Source organism: Hippichthys cyanospilos, chromosome 10 (assembly GCF_059441005.1).
Source record: "Hippichthys cyanospilos isolate Australia breed blue-spotted pipefish chromosome 10, RoL_Hcya_1.0, whole genome shotgun sequence".
Taxonomy (NCBI): domain Eukaryota; kingdom Metazoa; phylum Chordata; class Actinopteri; order Syngnathiformes; family Syngnathidae; genus Hippichthys; species Hippichthys cyanospilos.
Genome location: NC_142378.1, coordinates 20116386 through 20130446, shown reverse-complemented (window position 1 = coordinate 20130446; position 14061 = coordinate 20116386). Strand labels below are relative to the sequence as shown.

The window sequence follows — 14061 nt, the reverse complement described above, 5'->3', positions numbered from 1 at the left end:
ACAATATAAATCATCTTTCAAAACTTAATTCATTTTTACAGCATTTATACAGTTTACAGCTTTGTATAAAGCAGAAAAAAATAACCCACTGCATCAAGGTGCCTGAGATAAAAAAAAAATAATAAAAAATCTTATTTTATTGAAAACTTTTCCATAGGGTGATCCGCGCTCCCACCTGGCATCACCTCGCCTGCCCCACGGTTTGAGAAGCAATGATTTAACATGCATGCTTTGGGTAGATAATTGCAGGTAAAGAAATAAGTTAAAGAAAGTCTGCACCAACACCGCCCATTTCACTTTAATTCATTCACGTACTGTTGTTACAAATAAAGCTTGTTTGGGGCAGTTTTTGACAGTATGTACAGTTGTCCGTACATTATGATGATAGCTAAGTCCTCATGGAGGGGCTCGAGAGTTTAAAATAGTAATTACAGTATGTGATCTTGGCTATGTTTGCTGTAGGAGAATGTGCGCAACATGAGAAAAAGTGACTTTCACAGAACATGGGGAGGGGGCTGCCACAAGCAGTCCTTGATTTAGGAAGTCACCAAAATCCAAGACCAAAGGCATCCTTGTATGACTGTTTTGTTAAAACTTTTGCTTTTTTATTGCTGCTGCTTTTACGGTAGGTCATTTTTTGCCCTGTTCGGGGGCAGCTAGCAACCAGATATCACTAGATCCATGATTCAGGATAGCGTAAGCTCCCTGTCAGCTCATATTTTATTAAATAAGATATACAGTAGGGGTCACCGACCTTTTTGAAACCAAGAGCTTCCTCTTTGTTACTGAGTAATACGAAGGGCTACCAGTTACTGTGAAGACACCGATCATGTTAATGTTTTTTCACAATAATTAAGGAACAGCTGTAGTAAATATGTAAATCAGGTGTAATAAGTATATGTTAATATGCGTTATTGTTTGTAAAATTTCTGAAATCACAATGATCTATCACTTGTAACCTATTTGAAAAACAGGCCTAGAGGGCTACTCATGTGATGTTTGTGGGCTACCCGGTGCCCGCGGGCACCACGTTAGCACCTGCTATACAGAATATGAGGCTCAGGCTGTCTGTGGACTAATGGCTGTATTTTACTTGCAGTGGGAAACCTTAGTACATTTGTCTTTGTTAGAAATGCATTCATGTGATGGAGCATTTGATTAGACATTCATAACTGGAACAGAAAAGAACGTACGTTCAGATTTTGTAGATCCGATTGAGCAGAGTTGTCAAGTGTCTGAGAAAACATCATTTGTCTTTCTACTATTATATAATAATCATAATAATATAATAATAATATAATAGTGGCTCGGGGATTGCAGTGCACTCAAGACAGCTTTGAAGTAATTTTAACAAATCAATGCTCTATGTATTTTACATGATAAAACAGTGAATACAGATGGAAGCTAGTGTTTTGGTTCAAGCTACCTTTTTTTAACCATGCGTATTTTATGAAATTGCACGGTCTTCTTTCAATTCACAAAGTGTGAAATAGTGTCTTGCTTTAACCCTTTACACTCAAAATTAAAAATCAAATTTGTTGGCCTATGTTAAACACACAGTATATTTTTTTTTTAGTAGAGCCATGCTAGTGCTACAGCAAAGAAGTCATTTGAACAAACTATCCATTTAGGACAAACACAAAAGCACAGTCATTTAGAGACATTTTTCTCAAGTGACTTCGTGAGGTAGTAAATTCACTTTCCAGTATTTATTTCTGCTATTATATCTGCTATCCAAATTAAGGGGATCGACTTACTGCATACCTCGAAACCAGACCAATTTTTGAATAACATTGTCACGTCATTTACAACAATGGTCAGATGGTGATGATGACTTTTAGGGCTTTACGACAAAGCCCGCTTCGACAAAACAGTATGTAATTCAATATACAATGAAGAAATGTGCCTAAACGTATCGTAATTTTATCATTCTAATAACACACACCATGTGTGATAATTGGACAGCCATGATCCATGTAACCACTGAAGTTAGGGATAGACTTATACTCGCATTTTTGTCAAATTTACCCAAAATGAAGTAAAACAAGGGTGCGTGTGTTTGTGTGTGTGTGTATGGGGGGGTCAACTTGTACTAGGGGAAATACGGGACATAGCGCATTTTTACCTTTTTACTCAGAGCACTATCAAGAGGACCTCGCAGAATTGGTATGACAGAATTGGAGATGCTGCTCATGATCTAATTTCCCCCATTAGTGTGCCTTGGAATGACTAATTGCTGTGATATTTTGAATACATTTGGTTGAACCGGGTAGTATTCCATGGTAAATTTTGGTGGCGATTGAGGTCTTTTTTTTTTTTTTTAATTATTAGCTATGTATGTACAATGATTTAGAACTTTCACCCGATTCCTTCTCATACGTCATGGGAAGATGGCTTGGCGCGTTGCCATAATGCACTTTTTAAGGGGGCATTTGATCAGTAGTTTGTTATTCCCCGATTTCTCTAAAGTAAGTTGATCAAATTGAAAATGCAAGCTGTTTTAGATCAATAATCATGCAAATGTCAAATTCTTGACTATTTGTGGCTGGAGTCGCTCTTTAAGCTTGGTTAGGGTTCGACTTGAAAAGATATTATAGCACGGCCAGCTTCTTTTGCAGAAAGAATGACTGTGGGAATAAACAAAGAGCAAGAGGTAAGAAGCACTGCTATCCTCTCTTGGCTCAGACTCTCTGAGGGGTTGACAGGTAAAGAAATAGATCATTGGTCCGTGACAACTCAATATGACCCCCGTGCTACCTTGCACCACGCTGTCTTTGGAATGAAGTCCCTGATGCACGTCAGACCAACATGGCTACTTTAGCACATAGCCTCTGTTCCCTTCACACATTTTACCTCTGACACCTGCGCACTGTCCTTGACTGATGTTAATGTTAATGAGGGGATATTACATAGAGTTATTTCTGCAGCTTAATCACAGAACCGCTGGCACATTTGAGTAAAAGACTTTCATTTGCTCTGGTGAAGGACTAACCTGCCTCCTGTCCAATTTATGTTGGAAGGCGCTGCAGTCAAGCTACCCCAATGTCCCTGAACTTGGATAAGCATGTCAGGACAATGAATAAAGGGAATGTATAATTCTTTAAGAGGAAGATTGAGGGTACTGGAAGGAGACTGGAATTCGGCTGTGCTTAGATCTGCCAAGGAAATGCCAGATCAGAGAAATAGGGATTAACAAGACCACAAATTCTGCCTCTTCTGTTCTCCAGTCTTCTCTGTTATATACTTTGTTATCATTTTATGTCCTTCTTAATTTTCCTTCATTTTGCTCGACTGAATAAGGTTTCTGTTTTGTGGTGCTCAAGCGCTCTTCTAACGGAAACTAAATTGTTATTTCCCTTTATTTCAACAAGCAAATAAAATGTACTATTTTAGTTTGATTTGCATTTCCGACTAGTGCAAAGAATGCCAGCCAAGCAAGCAAAAAGAAGCCAACACTTGGAAAACTACACTTAATATGAATACTTATTGACCGATATCAAGTTCTGAACATACACTTCTTGAGTTTCATTTAGCTGTCAGAAATAGAAGTCAAATAAAACACATAAAGAGTATTCTAGTAAAAAATAATAAATAATACAAATGACAGTGCCTTTATAAGTGTCTACACTGTCAATGCAGTGCATTACACGGACACAAAGCAAGCCGTTGCTGCTTAATATTGTTGAATTTTCAAGTGGCCAAACAGTGACAGGTCTATTTCTTTGCCGTTATTGAGAGAGGCAAGAAGAGCAGAGGACATCTAATTATCCAGTATTGTGAGGGACAATAAAACTCTTGATTAGCAAGTCAACAGAACAAGCTGTCTGTGTCCAAACATATGCATGCATTTGTGTGTGTGTGTGTTTAGGTGTGCGTGTGTGTGTGTGCGTGTGTGTGCATGCATGTGTGTGCATGTGTGACTGTGTCAAATTCCTACAATGATTTGTGTGCATCGAGTTGCATAAAATAGAATGAAACTGACTGCACACTCAGCTTGTTTAGAAGACTTGGAGAGAATTGGACATGCGAGCAAATGCACTGCACACAGAGATACAAAAATGTGAGTAAACAATAACATTGTACCTATTTCAAGTTAGAATGGGGTTGAAGGGGAGAACTATCATTTTTTCCCTGTTTACCTAAAATAGAGAGACTCAAAGCCTGACTGAATATACAGTAGTGGGGAATACAACTTCAAAAACAATATTTAAAATACTATACTATACTATTGAGTGGCTGGTACCTAGTTCAAGGTGCCTCCCGCCTGCTGCCTGAGAGAGGTTGGATATACACCAGCAAGCCATTGACCCTAGTGAAGATAAGCGGCTATAGAAAATGGATGGCTTGATAAATATGTTCTATACCCATCCATCTATCTATCATCTACTGCTTTATCTGGAGTCGGGTTGTGGGGGGAGCAGCTTCAGAAAAAGCCCAGACTTCCTTCCCCTGAGCTAATTTACCCAAGCAGAGCAGAGTTTCCTTGAAGCCATCTGGAAGTCAGTGTTCATGGCCTACCTGAACTTCTCCCACACCCGAGTGTTTGCCACGGGGGACCATCAAAGGCGCATTCCGTTTGGCAGGTGCCCGTCAGCTGCCTCCAGAGTACGTAGGCACAAACAACAGTCAGAACCCATCCCTCCTCCTGAAGGCAGAGGAAGGCCACCCTCTCGTCCACCGGAATGTACCCCATTGTACAGGTGCCAAGCTGGGGGGCAACAAGTATGCCAACACCTGCTCGGCCCCTCTCATCATGGGCAACTGCCGAATGGAAGAGTGTCCTACCCCTCTCGAGAGGACTGGTACCAGAGCCCAAATTGTGTTTGGAGGAGAGCCAGACTATATCTACTCGGAATTTCACAGTCTTGCACACCAGCTCAGGCTCCTCCTGGCCCGAGAGGTGACATTCTACTTCCCTATAGCTAGCTTCTGTAGCTGGAGATTGGACTGTCAAGGTTGCCAACTTTGGCTGCCATCCGGCTCACATAGCACTCGACCCCTTTGGCCCTTTCCACAGACTGGGAGCCCATGCGAAGATGGATCCACGTTGTCCTTTCGGATTGAGCCTGGCCACGTCCCATGGGCGCTTGTCAATTAGCCCCACCTGCAGGCCTGGCAACTGATGGGTGCTCCAGTGACCAGTGCATGTGCAAGAGAAACCTTACTCCATTTATCATTCCCACCATAAGGGGTTTTTGAGCCATTCGTAGTCTGGAACGAGGAGGGCTGTCACATAATCTAATACCACAGAGAAACCTTGCTTTTCATGTAGGACCTGTTTGCTACGTTTGCTATGCCACAGACAACACGCAAACCCCTCCACCTCAGTAAGGCGACTGCTCATGGAGTTTCACACAGGTATACAAATATTTGCGATTAATGTTGCATTTTTGGAATCTGAATTAAGAAGCACAATTTGCCTATTTTTATCTATCACAGGGTATGGCCATTATGTCACTTGTCAACAAGTTGTTACTTAAAAAGTTTTTGGACAACACTGCATAAAATCCATATATATCCATATCCATATAAGCTGCATAAGAAGGCAGTACTGAGTATCACAGCTTGGTATTGGTACTTGGTCTCAAAAACATATTATGGCTGCAACCATATGTATACAAATAAATACTGTGGAAGTTCAAAATGTGAATGCTCCATAAAATCAAATCAGACCAACTTTCTTTGCAGAAAATTAGTTTTGAATGACTTCCAAGGTCCATCTGGATGATGAATAATGGTCACAGAAATGTACGCTAAACCTATCCAAAAACAGCCACTCCTCGTGAGATAAGAAAATGGTGTGTTTGTCTTTGGACATGGCGAAGTGGCACATAGTAGACTATCTAAGGTTGTTTTGATTATTTTAACTTTTTAAAAATGAGTGACTAAATTTTAAGCTACCAATCAGCAGTGTATGACATAAGTAAATAACAAAATAATTGAGTTTACTGTTAATACATTTTTGCAATCATTCCTCCATCTATTTCACAACTGTGTCTGCAGCAATTCCACTATTTCAGTTCATTTCATTTTTCCAGAAAGTATCTTCAGAGTATCAACCCCAACAGACAGCAGTAAGTCAACTTAATGATTAATATTTTTCATAAAAAGAATGACAGATTATTTTGGGCCATCGGGGTTAATTGACACATGAAAATATTTTTTTCCTATAACCTATGTTTGTTCAACCCTGCTGGGCTGTCGCATAATCTAATCCCGCAGAGAAAACTTTCTTTTTTCCCCTCCTGGTTATGGAAAATAAGCTGCTGTCATAATTTTATTCATGTTTGCATTCAATTTGACTTTTTCCATTGGACTGTCCATTGATTTAATCTTGAAGGTTGAAGCAAATGAACAAAAACTAACCCCAATATTATCAGGTATTTGGCTGGATAAGCAGTCAAGATAATGGACAGACGGACGGGCAGACTGATGGGAAGAAATGTTCGAAAAAAGATTCTTTGGAAAGTGATCAGAGTAGAAACTGGAGGGACATGAGAAATGAGCAGGAGGACGGTACACAAAACTCATAACAGCAGGTAAACAACTATTAAAAATAATCAATTAAATAAAGTGTCAGGCTAATGTTTTAAACCTGGATGCAATTATTTGCATGTTTTTTGTATGCCTTGCCCCCCAGCACCTAACACCTTGCTATGATGTGTTGTACCTTTTTAGGGGGTCCTGTGCACAGCCTACACCTGGGATTTTGTGTGGCATGGTAGTGCTTAGCCTCTAATGATGTTGTGTTTTGGACCAGTTCTTGTGATGCCATGATTAGGCTCTCCGTGCTGTCTTTTAGCCAATCGCAGGGCACACAACATAAACAACCATTCACGCACCCAATCACACCTAAGGACAATTTAGCATGTCCAATTCACCTGCCGTGTATGTTTTTGGAGTGTGGGTGGAAGCCAAAGTGGCTGGAGAGAATCTAGGTGGGCTCGGGCAGAACATACAAACTCCACACAAGAAGGCGGGAGTGAGGTGGACTTGAACTCAGTCTCTGAACTGTGAGCCGGACGTGCTAACCACTGCTCCACCGAGCCGCCCCAGATCATTGTTGTCATTGTTAAAATAGAATATTCTGGGGAAAATTCAAGAAGAAATCAATATTTATTTGAAACAGAATTCGGAATCCGGCACGGAAAATTGCAAGACTAACTCAGGTTCATCAGAACAAAAAAAGAATCCTGCATTGCATAAAGGCGACAGCATGGAGAACATGGAAACTGCTGCTTTTATCAGATATGAATGACTGATTGTGCTTTTGCTGTTGTGAACATGGATTTGCAGTGGGGTGGACATGCTATTCACTGTGCCATGGAGCCACCTTGTGTATGTGTGTGTGTGTGTGTGTGTGTGTGTGTGTGTGTGCCTATGTCTACAGAGATGACAAAACAGGTTTTTGAGTCCATTCAACATTCCGTCCATTCAATATTTGAAAGCAAATACAGATGAACATTTGTTCTTCGCACCCATTTTTTACCTAGGTATTCTGTCTTGTCTTCTGCCTTTGACTCAATCAAACTTTTCATACCCCTACACTTGCTCATTGCCTACGGTAATAAAGGCGCTAGCTACTAATATTGAATGACAGACGACTAACACAACCACCTCAGTCAATTTGTAGGTGTGTATGTTTGCGTCTGTGGGTGCTACTTGAGGGCACAAACAACAAACTAAGGTGCAGGTTGTGTAACAAAGACACTTGCTGTTAGTTGTGAATGGTAAGTGAATTTGACAGATTTTAGATTAAACAGAAGGATTTACCACAGTGGCTTTACCACTCAACAAGTGCCCCACACCATCACTCCCCGGTCAAGATAAGGCATGATCTTGTGCAACAACAGCCCACAATGCAGTATAGATGCCACAATCTATTGAAATTCCTCAGACGCAGGTGCCACATGATGGAGAAGGGGAATGCTTGTCACTCGCTTTTTCAAAGTGCCGCAACACATATTCTGATGCAACTCTGCTTTTAAAAAGCATTCAACATTTTCAGGATATTGGGTGAATTAAAGTAATCTTGATTGTAACCCTTTTAATCACTGACGCGACTCTTATAGAAATGCTCGTAACAGGCCAGATCACAGAACAAAATGAATTACATCTATAGCTGCAGAGAACTGTAATAAAATAAAACTGTAATAAAAGCAAACAAGCACGGACAAATTTGACTTTTTGGACTGGTTTGTTGGCCCAGTCCAGAAAAGTCCACACAAAACCATTGTGCCTCTCCAAAAAGAATCTTAAAGAATCAAAAAGAGTCATTTTGTGTGAGGGTCCTTAGTTACTGCTGTAGAAGAAATGAGACGGCAGTAAAAGCATTTGTTCACTTCAAACGATAGCTCTATTGACTGTAGCTGCTTAGCAGTGTATCTGACACACATTATTTTCCCTTTTCCTGTAATCAGATAAATAATATCCAGCATACACAAACATACTCGACAACATATTTTTTCTCTTCTTTTTTCACCTGAATTTGTATAGTATATAAAACTATACAGTATATACAGGATGATAGAAAATTAACTCCCAATTTTAAAATATTTTTAATTTATTCAATTGTTGTAATATTTTTTCCCATTTCTATGTGTATGTTCCATGATATGTGGGCAAATCTAGCCTAAAAAGGTGACTGGAAATCAGTCCCTCATGGGTTCTTTGAGTATCACCTATCATCCAAAAGTGATGTATTTTGCATGACAATTCTTGATCATTTTAGCATCAACTTGAGCATGTCTTCTGTTACTGGTTCGTCGCCATCAGTATATCTCCAAAATCTGATAGCTAAGCATGTTTGTGCATTTGTGTGTGTGTATATATATATATATATATATATATATATATATATATATATATATATATATATATATATATATATATATATATATACAGTATATATATATATATATATATATATATATATATATATATATATATATATATATATATATACAGTATATATATATATATATATATATATATATATATATATATATATATATACAGTATATATATATATATATATATATATATATATATATATATATATATATATATATATATATACACACATATTGTATTCTCAGTTACAATGATTCACATCAATTTAAATTGTCCGCAAATTGATTATAAAAGTTAAAAAGATATATAGTGATCCCTCCTACTGCGCGGTTAATGGGGTGTGTTAACCCCCCGCGAAGTCTGAAACCCGCAGAGTAGGGTATCAGTTCCTACATTTCTATGTACGCCCCAATATAGCTGCAGTAACCATAAACAATCCTTTTTTTTTTTTGTATTTTTTGCATATTTTATATCCTCTCTCCTATGATTTAACATTACATTATCCTTATTAACATTGTTAACATTATTGTATATTCATTAAATAACTAATATTACTTAGTTCTTTGAGAATTTGTTCTCAGGACTGGTTAGCTGCACCAAGACTCCGGTGAAAGAGTACGCAAGTTATCACGTTGAACTTCACATTTATTTTGGCTCATGTATGGTGTATCATGTAGTATCTGTTGAATAATAAATCAACAACAATGTTAAAGTCAGTAAACTATCATATAAACACTTAATCTATGAATTTAATGTATTTTTAGCCGACATTAGCGGGTTAGCAACAACTAACAACTAACTATAAAGTGCAACCTCTACACAAACGAACACATAAACAGAATAAACAATCATCGCTAACTAAACATAGGCAGTAGCGTGCGTTATCAACATAAATGATAATGAACGATAAATATGAGCTTACGTTGTCATTCACTACGTCACCGTAACAAGCTGAATGACGCACAGAGAACGTAAAAAGAGACGGAAATGCAACGCGACCCGACAAAATAAAAGCATGCGTTTCAAAATAAGATAAAAAAAGTCACGAACTCTAACGCTTGAAGAATTCTTAAAATAGTTATTAACTAATATTACTTAGTTATTTGATGAATACAGTACTGTATAACGTACTTTTTTTGCTTTTTTCAAACGTTTGAAAATCCCGCAAAGTACTGAGACTGCGATATCTGAGACCGCGAAGTAGGAGGGATCACTGTATATCTGTTTCCTGACAGCTTCCATCATGAGTCGAAGGCGTGCTGTGCCATGACATCACCACGCAGCCCATTCAGGAAAGTCAAGCCTGCTCAGCAGGATGCAGAAAAACAAACAATGGAGGAAATTTGACCATCTCATCCTCATTGAAAGCAGTCTTGTCGCATTCTGCACACTTGCAAGACGCACGAAAGCCACATGGCTGTGAATTCGGTTCAAAGTTTCACTCCTCTGCTAACGAATATCACTGATCTGCTGATTGTGTAAGCATTAAAAATGTCTTTTCCCTATCATGAGTTTTAATCAAGGTGAAGCTGTGATAAACATTTCTGCCGCCTTCCTCCTAAATAGATTAACACCAGAAAAAGTGTTCAGTCACGTCTATATTCATAACTTTTTCCATCCTCAAGGTCGACCATCCTCATTCTAATGCACTTTTATATATTTTGTGCACACACGTGAATTAAATGTGCTAACGAGGATCAAATATTCTTACAGAACAGGAAGTAAATGGTCTGTAGTCAAAACAACAGAACACTTCAGCATGTTCACAAAAACAATAAAAAAAAAACAGAACAAGACGAAATACAAATTAATTTACTGTATGCAAACACCAAAATAATTCACAAAAACATTTTACATATATTGTAAATAAATAAAGATAACATATATTTATTTATTTATACTGTACTAAATAATGTGTTACAATTGTGACTGATAATGCTTCTGATATGCTCAGAGTTGACCGAACTGGCACACGTTTCATGCTTTGTCCAAACTCTCAATTCAGCTGCTCACTTGAAAAAGTGTATTTTCATATCGTGTAATTAATGTACTGAGAAATGTCAATATTTTTCATTTGGGAAACAGTTTTTTCACATAATATTTTGGTATTGCTAGTTCCTGGGAAATGTTGGAAAAGTTTTTGTTTCATCTTACTTTATATTACAAAAGCTAGACCATTTATAGGTAGCTTCAAAGAGTAGCAGTTGTCCACGTGCTATTTTAGTGGAAAAAGGTTTGTTCCTTATAAAATACAAAAACCTAAAAACCTATAAAATGTGAAAATGAACAAACATGACACTTTTCTACCTTTGTTATTCTGTCTAGCTAAGCAGACTGAAGTAGCATAATGATTCTTCACATTTCTATAGATTGAGGCAGAAATCTTTTATAATTGAATACATTTGTTTGGAATCTAAAATTGATTGACTCTTTAAATCTTGAATCCGTCCATCCATCCTTACAAGATGTGGGTGCATCAAATAGAACTGAATTGAATTGTTTCAACTTCATTTATCTGAGAGAAAGTTTGAAAGGAAACATCACATTTACCATAAGCACAAGCTTATTCACATACTGTACAGTAAGCATAAGTCATTGCATCATACACACAAACTGAGCTGTATTATATTTTATCAAATGTACTCCGACTGAGTCAAACAAATTATTCCACTTGGCGCACACCTTTCCCCATTACCAGTTTGTTTTACCAAATGCCAACTTTTAATACATAATCAAAAGTCAAAAGACTGAGAAAGGCACCATATGCGTTTCATAAAACACCCTTGCTCATTGCCCTTCAGTTCATCTGCGTGATTTCAAAGACATGTGAGAAATGAGAAAGTTTTTCTTCACATAAAGCCTGTATTAACAGATTCAACATTTGTAAATACTCTGCATGCCTTCTAGCTTATACTGCATTATAGCCAGCTTGGGGGGGGGGGGTGGCCTTTAGCATCAGTCACAGCGGTAGCCGCTATAAATCTGCTACAGGCAGAGGCGTGCATATGCAAAATAACTCATCTAATATACAATGTAAGAGAGTGCCTGCAAAGGAGACTAAAGCTATTCACTGCGGCTTACTGTGCTGCAATGTGCATGTGTACACCACTGGATAAGAACCAACAGACTATCACCTTGGAAGTGAATAAAATGTATTTCACACTCTGGGTGGAGTACAATGAGAGACTGATGGTTGTCAGGTAGTCGAAATGCTGTTGTGAGGAGTAACCTGCTAATAGTATGGCGGACCCCCGCTGCTATCTACTGCTCGCCTGCAGCTATACAGTGTTGCCGCTTTTATCGCTCTCATCTAAATGAAGCCCACTCCCAGCTGGAGAAAGGTGACCCGACTGCTAATCAACCAGAAGAGCATTCAATGTGTATGTTTTTGTGCGCTGTGCGCTACACACTGCAGGTTTCTTGTTCCCCCAAAATCGCTCTCTTAAATGATCTAAAAAATCCACTCAAGGAGAGACAATTACATCCCTCTTTTTTTCTTTCTTCCTGATTGTCCACCATTCGTTTTTCTCCCCACTGCCTCTTTTCCAGCTGAGTATTAAATTCAGCAAGTGAGAAGGTGACCTACGTGCTCTGCTGCCATAAAGTGTGTGTTGTGTGTGTGTGTGTGTGTGTGTGTGTGTGGGGGGGGGGGGGGGGGGGGGGGATGCTGGATCAGCAGAATCCGAGCGCTTAGAGACACACATTGGCTTCCTCGCTTCTCCAAACACACCCACGCGCCCAACACCCTCCGCCACAGCTCAGCAGCCAGGCGTCTGGGGGGCCCAAGGGCGAGCATTCAGCTTGTCACCCACCACCACCTCTTATACTCCACACCCTCACAGTCACCAGACCTGCTGGCAAACGCCACTGGCGTATTGAAACAGACACGTGCACACTTAAAAACAATCCAAGCGCATTTTTACACCGAGCACTTAGATTCTAACACATAAATGTGCAACCCCACAACCCTTTCCCTCCCTCTTTCTGCCTGCCTCGACCCTGTCAAATCTCTGCCTTCACACTAAACAGCTCCATGGGGATTGGCAGGCACACGGGCAGAAAGGAAATAATTATGTTTCCTGACGACGCCACAGATTTTCCAATACCCGGCCAGGCTGGGCTATAGTGTTTAGGCAAAGGTGGAGGAGAGGACGCTTGCGAGAACACAATGTATACATAATCTGTGAATATACTTTTTTTTTTTTTTTTTTTTTTAATTTGAGCAGGGTCTCTTCTACTGCAGCTATAGCAAAGCTGATGAACCAATTCAGTTCCATTATACACATCACCAAGGTGACAGGATAACATATGGAACAAATACAGTATTCTCAGTAATTGTACCTCAAATTGAGAGTTGACCGAGTTTTCTGGAACACAAATCAAGTTGTTTTTTTGTTTTGTTTTGTTTTTTTATTATTTTTTTACACCTGAATCACCACAGTCTCAAAGGCTTCACAGCTGAAAAAGAAATCAAAAACAACATCACAAATACACAACTGCATCCCCCCCAAAAAAGCACAGAGAAGAAGAAGGAAAAACTCAATCTGGGGAAACTGAGAAACCTTCAGAAAGGACCACAGGTGGGAGGAGCCCCGTTCCAGGCTCAAATGGTAAATACAAGTTACTCCTTGGAGGATTTTTTTTAATATTATTTTTGAGACAATACTGTACATTTGCATTGCACAGCATACATGGTAACAATAAACTTCAAAGTGAGCAGCAAATTGAATTACGTTTACGCTCTTTAATGCCACTCTTAGTTGAAGTTAAAACATGAGATTTAGGAGCAGGTGTATTTTATCAAACCAAAGTAAAAAAAAATCAATGAATAAAAAAATGCGAGCGTACTAAAAACCATGCAGAAAAAAAGGAATGGAGTAGAGTGTTTCATTGTTGAATGCTGTAGTTAAAACATATCTGAAATAGGTGGAATCAGTAAAGAGGAATTGTTTTTTAAATAATCACTGGCATCAAGCAGAATTCTCGGACCCCCAAAATAATTACTCTTCAGTAGATCCCCAAAATTGTTGCATTTATTCAACCATTAGCTTTGCATTGTGAAAGAGAACAAGGTGTTTTCAACACTTAAATTGGTAAATATTTTGTAAAAGCAACACCCATACGTGTGGACTGACCAAAATAATGATTAAGACCTATATATATATATATATATATATATATATATATATATATATATATATATATATA

The 14061-nt window shown here is 38.6% G+C and overlaps 1 protein-coding gene across 2 annotated transcripts in view; it reads right to left on the bottom strand.

Moving 5' to 3' along the window:
• The window catches only part of agbl4 (AGBL carboxypeptidase 4), a 434905-nt gene that overhangs the window by 303058 nt on the left and 117786 nt on the right, over positions 1–14061 (bottom strand). The gene's annotated exons all lie outside the window — the stretch shown is intronic.